Raw genomic sequence first — 18,132 nt, forward strand, 5'->3', positions numbered from 1 at the left:
TCTGAAGGATCTTCTTCCATTCACTGACAGGTCAGTCTCAAATTGGCCACCTGCGTGAACTTACAACCATTACCTACCCAGGATTCCCTTCACTGCAGCGCTCCATCCACCTGTTGGGACACTATGTAAATACCTAACTCCACATAAACACTGTTTATTGAGCACTGACTGTGCCAGAGTCTTTGCTTTAACACGTATTATCCCTAATTCTCAATACAATACTCAAAGTAGATATTACTTTTTCCATTTGTGGGTAAAGAACACGAGATGTAGAAAGTGAAATTATTTTCCTAAGATCGTACTGCTAGCCAGTAAAGACTTGCTATTTTAAGCTGTCTATCTGACTTCAAAGTCCACAGTCTTTCCAATACACCACAGTGCCATTTCTACGCCATCTTGGCACAGCCTGTCCTTTCCCCATCCTCCACTGCTGATGTCTCCCCGGACTGGAGCTGGTCACTCTCACATCCTCTTAGCCTCATGCTGTGCCAGGCTGTCTGAGCCTCCTCCTACAGGGTCTACGCTCGGTCAGTCTCCCAGTACACCCCCCCTCAACCCCACCACCTGCTCTCTGTCCCAACCCACAGATGAAGCCAATGTGGCAGCTCTCCCCCACCACACCATCAGTCTCCAAGTTGAAGCATAAAATAATCACAGTGCATAAGAACAAGTCTTGTGAACAGTATAGGTGGTGAGGGAAAAGGAGGGAGAAAGGAGAGGAAGGGGAAAAGAAAATGAGGAAGGAAAAAGGAAAGGAAGGAGAAGAAAGAATGAAGAAAAAAAGCAGAGCAAAGGAGACAGAGGAAGAAAGACGATGTGGTGCCCAGTAAAACAAACTGTGTCAAGTGAGGACATTCGAGAGGCTGCTTAGTGGAGAGAGACGGGAGAATCTGGAGCTGCAGCAAAATCTCTGATCTTTGCAGTTAAGCCAAAGCAAACTGCCCCCAGTGTGAGAAGAGAATGTGCATGATATCAAGATCGCAGATCATAAAAGCAATGTCTGATCTTTCAGTGGATACTGGATTTTTAAAAATCCTGCTATAAAGGACATTTGGGGAATGACTGGGGTCATTTGAACGTGGACATATTAGGAAATCACAGTGCATCAATGTAAATTTTTTTGAGCGATATGATTTTCATTGAGGTTGCTTAGGAGTATGCCTTTGTTCTCCAAAGACACCTGCTAAAGTATTTAGAGATGACATAGTCATAATGTCTCAACTAACTTTTAAAGGACCAGCAAAGAAAACCAAAATACACACACACATATGCAGAAAAACAGAGGTAAGCTAATATGGTAATATATTAATAACTGGGGACTTTATTTGAAGGATATATGTCTTCACTGTACTAATTTTACAACTTTCTCAGGTTTGAAATTTTTCAAACAAACCTTTTTGCCAAAAAAATTTAGAGGAAAAAAAATGATAAATTAGCTTCAACCTAAGAGGCGAACACTTCCATAAGCCTCAGGACATTTCCATGTACCCGATAAGCTCCTCCTCCTGACCTTGAAGCACGGGTATGTGGGGAATAAAAGCTCATCCAGCTCTGGATTCAGGCTGCCTGCACTGGATACCGCGTACCACTGATGTGCAGGACAAGCGACTTAACCTCTTCAAGCCTTAGTTTCCTCACCTGCAAATGGGGCCAAAAACAGTACCTAACTCAAGGGGTTGATTGTGAGAGTTAAATGAGAACATTCACAAAGGTTATCATTATCATTGATATGAGAAAGTACAGAATATGTAACACTATCCCCACTTAACCTGCCCAAAGGACAAGGTGACTATTGTGTTTTAGAATTTTCTTTTTCTCTCTTCCTCTTACATAAAACACAGAGAAGCAATCTCAGAAAGATAGCATCTGCCAAAAACCATAGAAATTGGAATCGATCCTACGTCATGTCTTTAACGGGAGAACAGGGTGACGCCTCTTTACCAAATGAAGTTTCTCATAAACTCTGTTTCCTAATTTTACATTCACAGTGAAGCACTTGCAATGGAGAAATGGCAACTGTGATAAAGAAAAATGAGCCTCCATCTGTGAGGACAGTTCACGGAGTGGGGCAGGGGCTCGGTAGGAAGCCCAAAGTCAAAACAGATCCCTTCTCTTGGCAGGGAAAGCTCAGGCCAAGGACCTGGAGGGCTGGCTTCTCCCTTCCCCACAGTAACTGCCTTGATGACTGAGAGTGTGGCCCAGACAGAGCACATTCCACAGGGCCGGAGCGTGGGCGTGGGGCCAGCAGCCGTTAAACACCACTTTTGTATCCTCCAGCAAGAAAGAATGTCTGGAACCAACAGCATGTGCCTTGTTCTAAGAACAGATTTCTCCTCTGGCTATTTCTCCAGCCTACAGAAGAACCGTTATGCAGTGCATATCCACCTATGCCGTGCTGACTTTATAACTGTGTGTCTCGGCGTGAGACACGGCAGAATATCCACACTTCTAAAAAGTCTCGAGTACGCTTCCAGCATCAGGAGGAACATACTCCCTGAATTCAGTTAACAGGAATACTGAAAGATACACAACTTTGAAAGAAAAAATCAAGTATACACAGAGCCTAAAGTTGCCCATTTATTCCCAGAATTTGAGTTACATATTTAAACAAAAAAAGTTTTGGAAGACATCTCAGTTGTTCCACAGGACACTAAGGGAAGCTGCATACCCCACAGAACTCGCTCACTCTGCTGCAATGCTGTGACGAGTGGGCCACGCAGAACTCACAACCTTACTCTGTGCAACCGGAATGCCCTTCGAGGGGTCTCACTCCCATTGCAAACTCTCTTACCACATGTTCTTCTGCCCTTAATCACGGACTTCTCTGGACAGTCACAAAAAGCCACAGAATGTTTATAATACATATTCTGTCCCTTTTCACCTTTCTAAAATTATTAAAAATTAAGCCAACTTATTTAAAAGAGAATAAAAAGGAATATAATCTAAAATTTTAACACTTGGATATTTAGTTAAGAAATACAAACATACACAAAATTTAATAATACATAGGCATTAAAAAGTAATAGATAAGTATTAAAATAAGAAAAATGTCTATCATTGAATGTGAGTATGACACAAAAGCTATAGGAAAAATATGAATTATGGCTATATAAAAGAAATATTCATGGAAAAATGTCTGAATGCTGATTAAGCATAATAACAGTTCTTGATAAGAAAAAACAAAACAATGAATCTAGAATAAGGGTAGATTTCTTATTTTGAATTCCACAGTCATCAAAGGGAACTAAACACCAGGTCTCTGTAATATTCATTCATAAATCATTATGGATCAATCAACACAGGGAGAATTTTCACATCAGCAAGTTCCCATATGGACACCCGGGCAACACAGTCCTCCTGTTTGATTTGGGGAATGTCCCAAAATGCCAATGCAAGGATAGAGGCTTCAGAGCCTCTGTAAAAACATTTACACGTGGGAAAACGCGCGCGCACACACACATACACACAACAAACCCACACCAGAAAATTGAAGAAATAGGCTAGTATGAAGGACTGAAATGGTTTGAAATTCCTCAACTAATCATGGACTTAGTCATAGAAGCCTTGGGTCCTAAGGGGTGGAGATCCCGGCTGTGCTCTGAATCCATAAGCTCATGGTGGGTGTATGCTCAAAGTGGAGAAACTTTTACTAAGTCGGCTAAGAACTACAGCAAGGAATACTCGACAGAGTTTCCTAGACAGTGACCCACAGGGGCCTGTTCTCTTTGAACACAATGGAGAGCCACGTGGCCCTTGGGAGCTGGAAGAAAGCACAGCTAGAGCACATTAGTCTACTGTGTTCCTCCGAGGGAGCAAGGACAAGGTAACGGGAGACGTCCTAAAGTCAAGAAAGCAGCAGCATAGGGCCCATCTGACACCAGCTACATTTCTCTGCTCTGAGACTTACTATGGTGGATCTGAGACATTAGAAGGGACAGGCTTTTTCTCCTAATGCCATGCAGGCAAAATGTGAGAAGGGCAAGAGGCGTCTCAGTCAGCCAGAGCTTTACAATTCAGTCTCCAAACCCTCCTCTAAAAAACCCATTTCTATTGATTAAACAATGACTCATACAGAGTTTCTAATTAATGACTCTCCTATCCATATTCACAGTTAAATTCTCCAATAGTTAATTATGCAAGTTTTCACGAGATTTCTAGCCGTCCAAAAACATTCTATGAGTTGGCGCTGTATGTTCTGAGGAGCATTTCCAAACCAATGATTGCTCATCAATGACTCTGCTGGGGCAAAGCCGGAGTCAGCTGGGAATGAGAAATGAAGGAAGAAAGAACCAATCAGAGGCAGAAATATGCATACTATAAAATTAGAAATAAAAGAAATAATGCCAAACATCTGCCTTTTTTAAAAACCAACCTCCTTGTGTAAAGAATTGTGAATAAAAAGACTTGTCATACCTACCCCATTGAGGTAATTCACTGAACCAATATTTCTGAGTACTGCGTACTGGGGTACAATGGTGATGCAAAGCAAACAGATCCTTTCTCTATTGGGACTTACACTAATGAGACAGAAGATGTCAATCAATCAAAATAATGAACATAAAATACAAAATGTTGTAACTCCTCTGAACTAAAAGAACCCAGATCTCTAAGAACAGGGAGAGTTTCCTTAAGGCTTAAGTCAATCTAATGGATAAGCAGCAGTTAACTGGGAAAAGAGGAGGGGGAGGAGGAGGGTTCCAGACAGGGGGAATAGCATGTCCAAAGGCCCTGTGGCAGGAAGGAATATATTTAAAGAATTTAAAAAGACGACAGTGGTTCTTATGGCTGGAGCATAGATTGCCAGGGAAGAGGTATACAGAGGTCAAACCACAGAGGGAGCTGAAGGCCTTCTTAGGGATTGTGCTATTATCATGTCAGCAATACAAAGCCATTGAGGGGTTTAAGGAATGACAATGACCTAATCATATTTGCATTTTGTAAAGATTTCTCCTAAATTTGGGAATGATAAGAAGGAGAGAAGACAACATAGATGTGAGGACAGTTGATAATAGGTTACTGCAGTAGTCCTGGTAAAAGATGGGGATAGCATTGTCCTAATGAGGCAACTGAGGAGATGGAAAGTGGATGGAGTCAAGACATTTAGGAGGAAAAGGTCCATAGGACTGAGTGACAGATTGGATATGAGGGTTTAGGGAGAGGATGACGTCTAGAATGGCTTCTAGGTGCCTGGCCTGCTGGAACGGATGGATGACTGCACCATTTGCTGAGATAGGGAGCACGCTTGGGGTGGAACCTGGGGAGAGAAGCATCATAAGCTCAGTCTTTGATGTATTTTGTTGAGGAAACTTTGAGACAGCCCAGTGGAGAGACAAACTGGCAACTCAGGTCATGGAGAGAGATCCAGGCTCAAGATGTAAGTTATTGGCTTATCATAATATAGATGGTAATTGAAATGACAGAAGTTGCCCAAGAGAAGGTTCCAGAGTGAGAAGAGCTGACATTTCAGCATGGAGCCCCGAGACACTTTTAGAAGGTTGTATGACTCAAAGGAGAACATGGATGTGAATGGATTTTATAAACTGTAAAGCACTATAAAATTAGTTACTATAAACACCAAAAGGGCTTGGGGGCTAATATCTCTCTGTATTTTATAGGTGTAGAAACTGAAAGAAAGGTTACAGATCAAGCTCAACAAGGCTGGTAGTTGTAACAGACAGGACCGGGCAGGAGTTTAATCCATATCAAAGCTCCAAAAAGTCTAGCAGAACAGACTGTCTGAGTTCTCTGTGAGCCCAAGAGGCTCTGGGAAGTGGGCTTAGAGTTACTCATAATCAGCAGGGTATTTCTTTTCCAGAACCCACAAATGAGTCCCGGACTTAGGCCTCTGCAATAAGCTGGCTGCAGCTCCCAGGGGACTGGCTGACACACTGTAACCTCACATCTGCAGGATTCCCGCCCTTCTCCCTCCCTTAAAGGGCCTTTGTCATTTGTTCCCCAGCCCCACAGGCAGGACAGAAGGGCCTTTACTTCTGTACTCCTCAAGAGCCGAACGAAGTTGGGGGAGCAGGGAAGGTAGAGAGAGACTTTATTCTGCACATTTCAGGGAGGACTGCACCCATGAGTCAGTGAGAAGCGAAACACGAGCACCACACAACCCACTTCTCGAGGCCTCGTCATCTTCTACTGCCTCTACACCCAATTTTAAAATAGCAGGAAAGAGAGGGGCAACCAAGCCTTGCACAAAACAGCTTTTATTTCTCCCTTAGGAAAACTGTTTTCAACTATATTCATTTGCTGGAATTAAAAGTGATTTCACCCTCCAAACAGTGACCTTAGAATCATTCTGTCCAGCTGCACAAATGAAATGCAATTCGGAGCAGGCCATTGGGAAAGGCACTGAGTGGGAGGTTGGACCATACGACCCTCGTTGGTTTCTCCAGCTCCAAGATTCTTCTCCCATATGGAAGAACCAGATGTTCCTATATAAGAGTCAGCATCTTTCAAAAACATCTATTTTCTCTACACTAATATGTGAAGCAATGGCACTCAGAATTTCAATTAATCAAGTTTTGAGTTCGACATGGATATTTTATCAGCCCAGAGTTTGCTCTCACCAACTTTCTCTCTGGGGTCTTCCTGGGGTTGCTTTCCTAAATGTACAATGGCCGCCCAGCCACCAGGCAAGTACCGAAAGCTGCTGACCCTACACTCTTTTCCCACGACACAGATGCATGCTCTCTCTACCCATCTCCACCATCAAGCCTTGGGTGGCATCAGCCCCAAATTAATCATCTGGAGAAGTGTGGAAGGACTTTTTTCCAACATTCTACTTTGAAAAATGTAAATCAGAGCAGAGTTGAAAGAATTTTATAATGAATACTGTATGCCTACCACCTAGGTTCTACCCTTAACATTTTATTGTTTTTGCTTTATTACAAATCTATCCACCAATCTATTCATCTATCACTCCACTTTCCTTTTTACGTTTTACATGGTAAATTGCAGATCTCAGTACAAATACAAATCTGATCTGGGGACTACGTAAAAAATTCTTATGCCTCATCTCCAGAAATTTTGATTTATCCTTGAATGGGGTTCAGGCATCAGTATTTTTTTAAATCTCCCCAGGTAATTTGAACGCGCAGACAAAGGGAGAGGTGAGAATGCACCTGCTTCCCATGAGCCATGACGGGTGGGAGTGGGAGAGGCCAGAGGGTGGAGATGAAAGAATGCCACAAGCTATGCAGCCTGCAGCTCTCAGTCTTCTTGTATATGCACACCGACACACACAACCGACAAACGCACAAGGCAAAGGATGCAGGGGTGGGGTTGGAAAGACTCGCCTTAGAACTGAGGCTGCAGCAGGAGAGACAGCTCTAGAGACATTCCCTGGCTACCCGCCTCCATCCTTGCCAGTTTCCTTCTCCCCCTCATGCTGCCTCCAATCTACAGGGGAAGGCTGCATGGAAATGAGGCTGCAGGTCTTCTCAGAATTCTAGATTCTTCTCAGAATCTAGGGAGAAAGGAGGCCCAGCAACAAATCCTCCTAGGTTTTTTAGTCCAGATAATCCAGAAGCAGAATGCTCCAGTGGTAGCAGCCACTGAAGCAGCAGCACCTCCATTTCTGCTCTCATAGAGACCAAGAGCACACACGTGAAATGATTACGTGACAGCACAAAAATTGCAAAATGAAACTGTGGGGACAGATAATACCTATAGGAGTCCAGAAAAAGGAATGACAGATAGTGACTATCTTGGTATAGATAAGCCAGATTCTTGGGAAGAATCTTGGTATAACCCACTGGGCACCTAATCAAATACTTAGTAGCAGTATCAGAAAAGCCTGGATGTTAATTTCCTGTAGAAGACAATAGATAGCAACACCAATAAACCTTGGTTTAAGAAGTGTAGGAGCAGTACCCGGCAGTGTCTTTTAATTTGAACTTAATACCTTACAATTAGAGGGCATTCTTACCCTTTTCTAAAATGATTCCACATAAATAATCTCATTTAATCCTCATATCAACTCTGTAAAATCAGTGGGTATCAGGGTCGGCCCCACGGCCCAGTGGTTAAGTTCACGTGCTCCACTTCGGTGGCCCAGGGTTTCACCAGTTCGGATCCTGGGTGCAGACATGGCACCACTCAACAAGCCATGCTGAGGCGGCGTCCCACACAGCACAACCAGAAGGACCTACAACTAGAATATACAACTACGTACTTGGGGGGTGCACTTTGGGGAGAGGAAGAGGGGAAAAAAAAAGATTGGCAACAGATGTTAGCTCAGGTGCCAATCTTAAAAAAAAAAAATCAGTGGGTATTATCATCCCACTTTACAAATGAAGCAAATAAGGCCAAGATAAACAAAATTAAATTAGAGACTATCGAGCTCAATGAACCCAAAATGTAAATGAGCTGACTTCTGACCACATTTTTGTAATCTGAAAGCGGTTTACAGAAAAATTGAAATCAAAGTCAAATAGGATAAGCTCTCTCAAAACAGACTTAACAATAGAAAAGATGAGCTTGAAAAGCAGTCAGGACAAAGCAAATAAAATGTCCTGAAGCCATTTCTGGTTCTAACCCCGGAAGCATTTCAGATGGGTGCAGAAACAGCACTCTTTTTATGAAACGCAGATAAACTTCAACCTGGGAGGGCCGTGCCTCAGTCTGGGATGATGTCAGCTCAGTTTACACAGGTTAGAGCATCTGTTAAAGTTCTGTGAATTTCGGGAGAGTCCAAGCTTTATCTCTGAATGGCCTATAAGACAGCTGGTTTTTTTTTTTCCTTAATATGTTGGTGGAACATAGGGGGGCAACTTTTAAAAAGCAAGAGATTTACACAAAAACCTGTATTTCTGGCTTCTTTTAAAGCCAAATCACCTGCCAGTATTGAGTCCAAATTCCTGTCTGGCAAGAGTCTGTTGGAGCTGAGTGACTGCTGCTTCCTCTGAACAGGTCCCGAGCTCTCCCACTCTCTCCAGTACCTCCTGCTCCCTGCTCCCTGCTCACTAACTCCGATCAGCCTCACTCCTTGACCTGCCTGACGCCTGAGCTCAAGTCAACCTAAAGGCAGATGGTCCAGGAAGGTGGTAATGGTCGGCCCTGATGCTATGAAAGTTAGTAAATCAGGTCTCACCGTTTTCAAATAATGGGGGGTAGGAAAGAATGTAGGACTCCGTTCAGGCAATGATACTGGGGATCAGGAAGCTAAATGATCCAGTCCATCGATTGTTATTCCCACCAAGTGAAGAGGAACGAAAGCAACTGAGGCCTGTTCGAGTTAGGGCAGCAGGGGTGATTCAGTGAGGCAGGGGGCCGGGGCCCTATGAAGTTTGTGCCTCCCTAAGTCCCAGCCCACGGCAGCACTGACAAACAGTTGTGGAATGGAGACTTGGGTGACAATCACGGAGACACGGGCATTCATTGCACCAACTGCCTGGGAAGACAACTGAGCAGCAAGTGAGGCGAAAGGCACTGATGGCATCTCAGAGGTTACTGGAGAACTCAGAAGTTGTGCGACAAAACTCGAGAATCACAATAAGAGGAGTAAATGATGCCACCCTGGGAAAAAGAAAATTTGAAACAGTGGTATCTTAAGTGCCAAATCTGAGGAAGTGGCAATGTCTGCCTGGAGTGCCCTGCTGAGAGAGGAACTAGGGTCCAGTGTGAGTTCAGAAGGTAAAAGAGCCAGGTTCAGAAGGAGGTGTCTGCTGCAGGCAAGGGAAGGAAGAAAAACGCCCGTGCTGTGCACCTGTCATCTCTGCTCCAATCGTCCCAGGTCGAGCATGTTTTATTCATGACCTTTCACGAAACTTTTGTTTTAGTCTGATTTTCCTACTTCCACCCGACAGGGTCAGGGCAGGGCAAACTCTGCTGGGTTGACCAGGCACAGCACCCCGAGGTCAGGCTGTCAGGCCAAGATACCCCAAAGCACAGGCTGCAACCTGTCCCACTGGCCTCTAATTTCAGAATAGGATTGCTGCCCAGATCCTTGCACCCCTGTCAGTGGAACATGCTGGACTCCCAAGTGGATGGTATAAAAGGGATTAGTCAGGGCGCTGGCCCCGTAGCTGAGTGGTTAAGTTCGCACACTCCACTTCGGCGGCCCAGGGTTTTGCTGGTTCAGATCCTGGGCACGGACATGGCACCGCTCATCAGGCCACAGTAAGGCGGCGTCCCACATGCCACAACTAGAAGTACCCACAACTAAGATATACAACTGTGTCCTGGGGGGCTTTGGGGAGAAAAAGCAGACAAAAAAAAGAAGATTAGCAACAGTTGTTAGCTCAATCTTTAAAAAGAAAAAAAAGGGATTAGTCAGGAAGGGAGGGAACAGGAAGCTTAATCCAGATATAGAACTGACCCCCTAGAAAGGTTCATGAGGGGCCCAGTTTCCTGGGCTCCATCTAGCTTGACCTGGCATGGGTACTTGGTGCAGTGTGGCAGGGTGGGGATCCAGTCGGCCTCACAGGAGGGGCAGCAGGACACTCTAGCCAGGAGTTCTTAGACTTGAACACACAGGAATCAGATGGTGAGCCACTGATCCTCAGATCACCATCGAGAAAGTCTGGGGTGGGGCCTAAGATTCTGCAGCTGTGACAAACTCCCAGGTGATGCTGATCCTGCCAGTCCGTGGAAATTTTGAGTAGCAAAGCCCCCAACCAGCAGTTCTCAACCTCAGTTTCATTTTGGAATCACCAGGGAAGCTGTTAAAAAATCCTGCTGCCCAGGCCTCATCTCAGAACCAATTAGATCAGAAGCTCTGGGGCTGGGATTCAGGCATCGATATTTTTTAAGCTCCCAGGTCATTATAAGGTGCAGCCAAGATCAAGAACCATTGCTCTAGGCAGTAGACGTGGTCGCAGCAGGAGCCTCATGGTTCCAGGGGGTTCATCTGGCCTGAGGCAACTTGGGGGTGACGTCAGCCAAGCAGGTGACCAGAGGCCCAGTTAAGAAGAACTCAGATGGGGGGCCACACCCCTAGGCCTGGACAAACACAACTGGAGAAAGGGGCAGGAATGTTTTCTGGTGCCCAGGGCTTACCCTAAGCATCAAAGACACCAGTAGGGGCTGGCCCAGTGGCGCAGCGGTTAACTGCCCACGTTCCACTTCAGTGGCCCAGGGTTCACCGGTTCAGATCCAGGGTGAGGACACAGCACGGCTTGACAGGCCATGCTGTGGTAGGCGTCCCACATATAAAGTAGAGGAAGATGGGCACGGATGTTAGCCCAGGGCCAGTCTTCCCCAGCAAAAAGAGGAGGATTGGCAGCAGATGTTACCTCAGGGCTAATCTTCCTCAAAAAACAAAACCAAAGACACCAGTAAGAGCAAACCTAGATCCAGATTTCCCCAACCAGGGGACCAGGTTCCTAAAATACACGACTAGGCTTGCTCAGAGAGGCCCCAGAACTGGTAGAGTTACAGGCTGGAGGCTCTCAGTATTTCAACTAAGGGGGAAAACAAAACCAAGAAAGGCAAAATAGGAAAGAATTTTTCCACTGTTCGCCAATAAAATTCCTCAGTGACCTCTAAGCGTGCCTAGCTCCTCTCCTGCCTCCTCCTGCGCTTCATACATGGGCCCAGTTGCTCCACAATGTGACCCCTCCTGTGCCCCCACCTGCTCCATACATTTGGAAAGTCAGTTCTGCAGCTTCCAATCCCCACAAAGACCCTTAACGATGCACACCATTACTGTGACAACCTCCAGGAAGCCATCACCAGCTGGGGAGCACAAGTCCTTGCAACAAGGCAGGAGAATCTAAGACCAGATTCCAAACCCAGAGCTGAGGTTCTCACTCCATCAGGGCTGAGCCAAGTTCTAGAAAGATGGCAGATTTAGAGCACAGTCAGAGAAGGGAAAGGCCCAGGAGAGAGAGAGAAAGGAGGAGAGCAAAGGACACAAGAAGGGAAAAACAGGGACAGGAAGGAGACAAGAGGGAAGCCTGGGTGGGGACAGGCAGGATGGAACCCAAGCAAATGCTCCAGCATCCTTCAGGGATTGTGCCGGGCCAGGAGTGAGCCAGCGCCAGGCTGAGACCAGACTCTAGGAGGGTTTGTGCTTTTAAAATGTATTTATGTTTACTATGTTTCAAAAATGATTTAAACAGCTTAAAGGAAACATATATGAGGTCAAACAGAATTCAAAATGTATGTGGAGAAGAATTTGCGATGGGGGGAGGACCAGGGAGCAGAGAAGGAGAAAAATTAAGGGTGAGCTATGGTTTAGCTCATGAATGAAAATGTGGGCCAGAGCCCTCCATTTAAGGCCAGAAAAGACAGCTTAACTTTTGTCTACTTTGAGTCCGTATCTTGAGAATACTACAAAATGACTTTAATAAGCAAGATTTTTTTTTGCTTATGACATAAGCCACTCATTTCTTAAGCAGTCTCAAAAAAAGGGGGAGTTTATTCCCAAAAAACAAAGACGAAGCATTAAGTTTAGGGGGCAAACAGTCCAGGATTCAGGTGAAGAGCTCCCTTTAGTTGAGCTCCTCTTGAGAGTGGGACCCCCATGATGAGATTAGCACCCTTATAAGAAGAAAAAGAGAGACCAGAGCTCACTTTCCCCACCACGTGAGGACACAGCGGGAAGGCAGCCATTCGCAAGCCATGAAGAGGCCCTCAGCAGGAGCAGAATTTGCCAGCAGCACCCTGATCCTGGACTTCCCAGCCTCCAGAAGGTGAGAAATAATATCTGTTGCTTAAGCCAGCCAGTCCATGGTATTTTGTGACGGCAGCCCAAGCTAAGACGGCTAGATACTCTTGATGCCAAATACCATCCACCTGGTCCACTGTGGGGCTAAGAGCCTCTGAGACACTGCTCCCCTCATTTTTGCCTTCTCTACCACACATCCCTAAGGCAAGGCTAGAGAAGGCCCTGGAGCGCTAGGGGACACACAGATCCAGCACTGAGGAGACAGACTGAGCCCCCAAGGAAGGAATCTCAGACAGGAGAAGCAAGAGCAGAAACGCAAGGTCGGGGCCAGCAGGCAGTCCTAGGAAGGGAAGAAGAGGATTGAAACCCAAAATCCAAAGGGAAAGCTCGTCCAGAGTTAGTGGTCTTTCAATATGTTCCAATAAACGAGGCCAACTTAATACTCCCTGTGCACACAGCGAGGAATCCATAAACACTGTCGATTCAAGGCTGCTCTTCTAAAGAAAACACCCCAGGCTGCAGGCTGGTGTGATTAAATGGCTCCAACCAGACAAGGCTGCTTACTCTCAAACCAGTGTTTTTACACACCATCGCTCTCCACCAAATAATAAATCTTTACAAATCCCTGCTCACAGCCAGTTCCTCCAAGTCGCCCTCCCGGCCTGGCTACTTGGTCTGCCATGGGCTTTCTTCCTTGTTAGCACGCATCTCCGCTTTGTCTCACACAGGCCATTGTTCGGGTGGCCCTGCCAGGCTTGGCTCCTCAAGGGTAAGGCTAAGTCTTCTACGGCTCTTGTGATCCCTCCAGGAGGCCAGATTCCAGGTTCTGCACTCAGAGGCAGCCCAGGAATTATTGTTGGCTGGCTGCTTTTCCTGAGAAAGCATAATCAGACCTTTGATTGCCATACACACACCGCCCATGTGCCTGCCACTCTCGTCTCCAGTGAAAGGGACTTCTTCACAGCCCACTCACATTCCGGCCACAGTTTACACATCAGGGGATGAGCAGCCCAGCCCAGGAGTGCCGAAAAGTGCAACGGGGGTTTTTGGCACACTGAGCAGAAATAGTAGGAAATAAACAGTTCCCTTATGGGCGTCATGAAGGGGTTGTGCTCGACCATCTCAAAGGTCCCTACCAGACCTATGATCCTATAAGTTTGGGAAGGTGTCATTTTGTAGTGTAGCAGACACTGCTACTTGACCACTCAATCTCCACCCTGCCTCCCTCCTCATTAACGGACATACCAATCTTGTTCAGGGTAGCAAGTTTTGCAGCTAAAACACTCACCTTCTGCCCTCTCTCGCAGCGAGCAGTGGCCAGTGGGACCTGAGAGGAATTCGGCTTAGAGGTTAGCTTTTCTAATACCGGTACTACCCCACTTTGTCCTCCCATTTCCTCCCTACTGGGGAGGCTGATGTTATGCTGGAGGTGAAGCAGTCATTTTGCAGTCATGAGGCAATGGCCATGAAGACAAAGGGCTACCTGCTAAAGATGGCAGAATAAAAAGGTGGGACAATCCTGAGCCCCACCAGCACCATTCAATCACTACACCGGCCCCAGAAGGCCTAGCTCAGGACTTCTTGATTCATAACATAAGCTTCCAGGGTTAAATTATTATATTTTGAAGCCAAGTGATCTATATACTTGTAATCTTGAAACTTTTGTTCTTAGTTTTGTTTTGATTATTTTCTTTTTTTCTAAAAGCAAATTTGGCTCAGGTAATGGTTTCTCAAAAGGGCAATGAAAAAAAAAAATCAACCCACCAGGATATTTTTCTTTTGGTTGGCAAATACCAAAGAACAAACTTCTCCACGGAAGTCGTCAGCATTTCATGAAAAAACCAACGAAGGGCTAACGGGTCTCTGAAATTGCCAGCTGTTTTGCAGAAATGCAGCTCCACAGAGAAGAACCATCAGGGATTCGTTCAAACTCGTTAGCCTCTATAGCTAAGGAGTTTCTCTCTTTGGCATTCACTCCCACTATCAGCAATGTGTTTTTTTTTTTTGGTTTAAAATAAAAATGCATAACTTCCAGCAGGGTTGGACATTTGGGCACCAGTTTCTAACAGCTCTTTCCCAAAGCCGTACTGAAATGGCCGAAGTAACAACAAGGTTACAGAAGGGGGTCCATCCACATGCTAGAACCTACATGCAACTTCTGTGCATAGAATGCTGCTGATCCAGATGAAAGGAAGGCACAGAAGAGCAACTTAGAACCCTGCTTCCCAAGAAAGCAAACTCAGAGGAGGTCTCTTGCTAAACTCTACTTATATCAACTACGTTAGAAGGTCAAAGGCTGAACGTAGCTCAGGCCGTGGGTCAGGGGAGCGTGTGGCTTAAATGCCCTTTGCTGCAGCTTATCCACAGCACCCAAAGCTGCTCTGTGGGGAAGGCCCAGGGGCCGAGCATTGCCCAGCAGACGGAGAGCCCTTCAGGCTCATTCCAGACACTGTGGGCAGGGCCCCACTGGGGCTGTTCCCCACCACACTTCCCATTCCTTCCCAACTCTCCCCGTGTGAATGGAGTCCTAAGCCTATCACAATTAGCCCCAGAAATGCTATTTATATTAGAAAAACAATGAAAACGATCTCAATGTCCAGTTACAGATGGTTGGTCCAGGGGATGGCAGGGACAGGGAATGGGCCAACCCCTTCTCGTCTTCCCTCTTGTGACCTGAAGAAGGTTAACACCTGCCGCCAACCCACCCCCTCAAAACCTACAACGAATTTCAGTTCCACAGAAGCAGGTGCCTGAAAACTCGAAGCACGAACTCAGTCATGCAAATCAATACCGGCCTTGGAGCCTAAAAAGATTCAGGCAACAACTAAAGAAATTTTTAGGGGTTTTTTTTCCCCTAAATATCTGGTCGCAATCAGGCCACATCAGGGTAAAGGTGATCAAAAGCTACAAACTCCCAGTTGTAAGGTAAATAAGTCCTGGGGATGGAATGTACAGCATCGTGACAATGGTTAACAATACTGCATTGTATATTTGAAAGTTGCTAAGACCGCAGATCTTAGAAGTTCTCATCACAAGGAAAACAATTTGTAACTATATGAAGTGATGGGTGTTAACTAAACTTAATCAAATAACAAATAAATTAGGCTTACATTAGAGAGGCTTTATTCTATCTACTACTATTTCCTTAAATTTAGAATTCAGCAAGAGTTTTCTTCCTATACCTCTCTGAAATTATTGGAGTAGAAAAATGGAGGCCAGGAACCCAATATCTCCTTAGAGGCCATGTACCAGGCACGGAGACAGACACTTTATTTACATCATGTCACTCATCTTCCATCATGGCCCTGTGGAATAGCCTCAGAAAGGTACCCAGTCACTCATTCACCCATTCATTCAGCAAATATTTTCTTGGACACCTATGATGTGCTCGGCACTGTTCTGGCAGCTTCCCAACAAGGCTGCGTACAGAGTGCCCCAAGCGGAGGCTGAGCCAACAGAGCCCCTGGGTTGTGATCAGCCTCATCCGTTACTTCAACACACAGGGTGGATACCACCGTTAGATATGAGGGCCACGTTGACAGAGCCAGAAAGCACTAAATAAATAATTTGTTGGTGGTGATAAGGGCTATGAAGTTTGTGCTGACTCCAAAATCTCGGCTTTTTCTCCCAACCCTCTCCCACCATGGTTGAGCAATCAGCAGACAGCAGGACATTCAGAATCCCACAACAGAAAGAGGAAGGGTAAGAATAAGAAGGCTAAAAATTCACCAGGCTCAATCCACTCAACCATCCCACCCCTCAGCTGGGCCAGGCTTAATTTCAGTTTCCTCCTATAAGTCTGTATTTAAATAAAAAAAGAAACACTGGGTTTCGACCCACCTCATGTTCCTCCATATGTAAACACACCTGAAAAACCAAATGTTTTTCTGGCTGCTACTTTTCTGCCTCTTTCTCATCACACATGAAAATGCTTACATTAAGATTTCCGGGGTCGCTGGAGCCCTTTGGTTAGAACATGAGGTCCTGGAGCCCAAGGCGGACAGGTCTGTCTCCATCTGGGTTTGGTCTCACCTCCTCGGCCTCCTCAGCCCGAAGCCCCAGGCCTTCCAGCTGCTCCCAAATGTGGGTCACGGGCTGCAGGAGAGCCCTGGAAAGAAAACTTGCAAATCCAGAGCAGAACCAGAAAAACAACTCCTGGCAGTGCCTCAGAAATGAATACCATCTCAGGGTAGGAAGTTAAAAGTCATAGTTACAAAGATCGCCTTCGGGTTCTTCGGTTACAAAAAATATAGCATTTCTCCCACACGATCCCACCCTCCTTTCCAAAGGACAGTGTCCAGTGCCTACGCTATTTGTAAGTGGAGATGCGGGCAACACACCATATGTTAACTTTTTAATTTAATTATATCCCACCAAAATCTATAGGTCTGCTCCTAAATTGCTTGAAGTAGGTTTTTATTAAGACAAAACAAAAACAGCCTACACACAAACATTCACACATATATGCTTAAGGCCCTTGCCGGGTAATTTGGCTTCCTGTATGACTACAAAAGGAAGCTCGTCTGTGACTAATTTTAAAAAACAAAATTAAAATCAAAAGCTGCCAGAAGTAACCCTGGCTTATGAAGCCACATTCCAAAAGTGTCTAACAGTGGGATGCTGACAGCAGGGTAAGTTGTGCATGGTGGGAGGAGGGCAAGGGGTGGATGGGAACTCTGTAAATTCTGCTCAATTTTGCTGTGAACTTAAAGCTGTTCTAAAAAATTATCTATTTTTTTTTTAAAGTTTATAACATAGGTGCTTCGTATTCACAAGACGTTTTGCTCTGGAAATAATGTGATAGAAAGTAATCTGTTTCCCAGTTAGTCAAGAGACCCACTTAACCCACACTGAGTGAAACTGTGGGGTGAATTCTAAACTTAATTTCTGCTTGCAGGAGTCTGTTCCGCTCCAAACTGAGAAGGGCTGCCTCGTTCCTCCTTGTGCAGAATTCTCCTCACTCTCGACTCCCTTCTTTCTTCGGCCCTTAGGTGCCGACTTCAGTCCTGGCCACAGGGCTGCTCCTCCCACAAAAGCAACATCCTGGAAGCAGCAGAGAGCAAGGGCGGAATCCAGCCCAGAACGCTGGGGGCATGGGGAGGGGGAGGGTGTCCTTCCAGAACCTCCTTTGTAGGTCCTGAAATCCAGGCCCTGCTTGTAGCTGCACATTTTCTTTGACGCTGCATCATTTATTTTAATGTTCCTTCCGCTGGAAAGCCCTCAGGCTCATATTCTCATTACAAAACCATTTGTCCTCAGCTGCCCCTATTTTTATGTGATATAAAAAACAAGGCAAATTACGGTTTTCTTCTATTTTTCTATTATTTGAAAATTGTTGACGTCTCTGTGATCAAACTCATCTTTGGCACTCAGTGGGTCCACCTGACACTTTCTCAGTGGCAAGAGTCAGAAGAAATACAGAAAGGAAAAGACTGAAGCCTTACAGGCATTTGATAAAAACCAACCCTCTTCTACAGGTGTGAGTCCAGAGACCATCCTTTTGCATGTTCCAA

General features: G+C 45.5%; 1 protein-coding gene across 3 annotated transcripts in view; it reads right to left on the reverse strand.

The window, feature by feature from the left end:
- CREB3L2 (cAMP responsive element binding protein 3 like 2) overlaps positions 1-18,132 on the reverse strand; it is a 112,436-nt gene that overhangs the window by 82,350 nt on the left and 11,954 nt on the right. Inside the window, exon 1 of one of the 3 annotated variants that reach the window (XM_070265914.1) lies at positions 16,556-17,457. The exons of the other annotated variants lie outside the window; for them this stretch is intronic. The gene's annotated coding sequence lies outside the window, so the exon portion shown is untranslated. Of the gene's footprint in view, positions 1-16,555; positions 17,458-18,132 lie in introns of those variants that run through there. 3 annotated transcript variants of the gene reach the window in all.

This window comes from Equus caballus, chromosome 4 (assembly GCF_041296265.1).
Source record: "Equus caballus isolate H_3958 breed thoroughbred chromosome 4, TB-T2T, whole genome shotgun sequence".
Taxonomy (NCBI): Eukaryota; Metazoa; Chordata; class Mammalia; order Perissodactyla; family Equidae; genus Equus; species Equus caballus.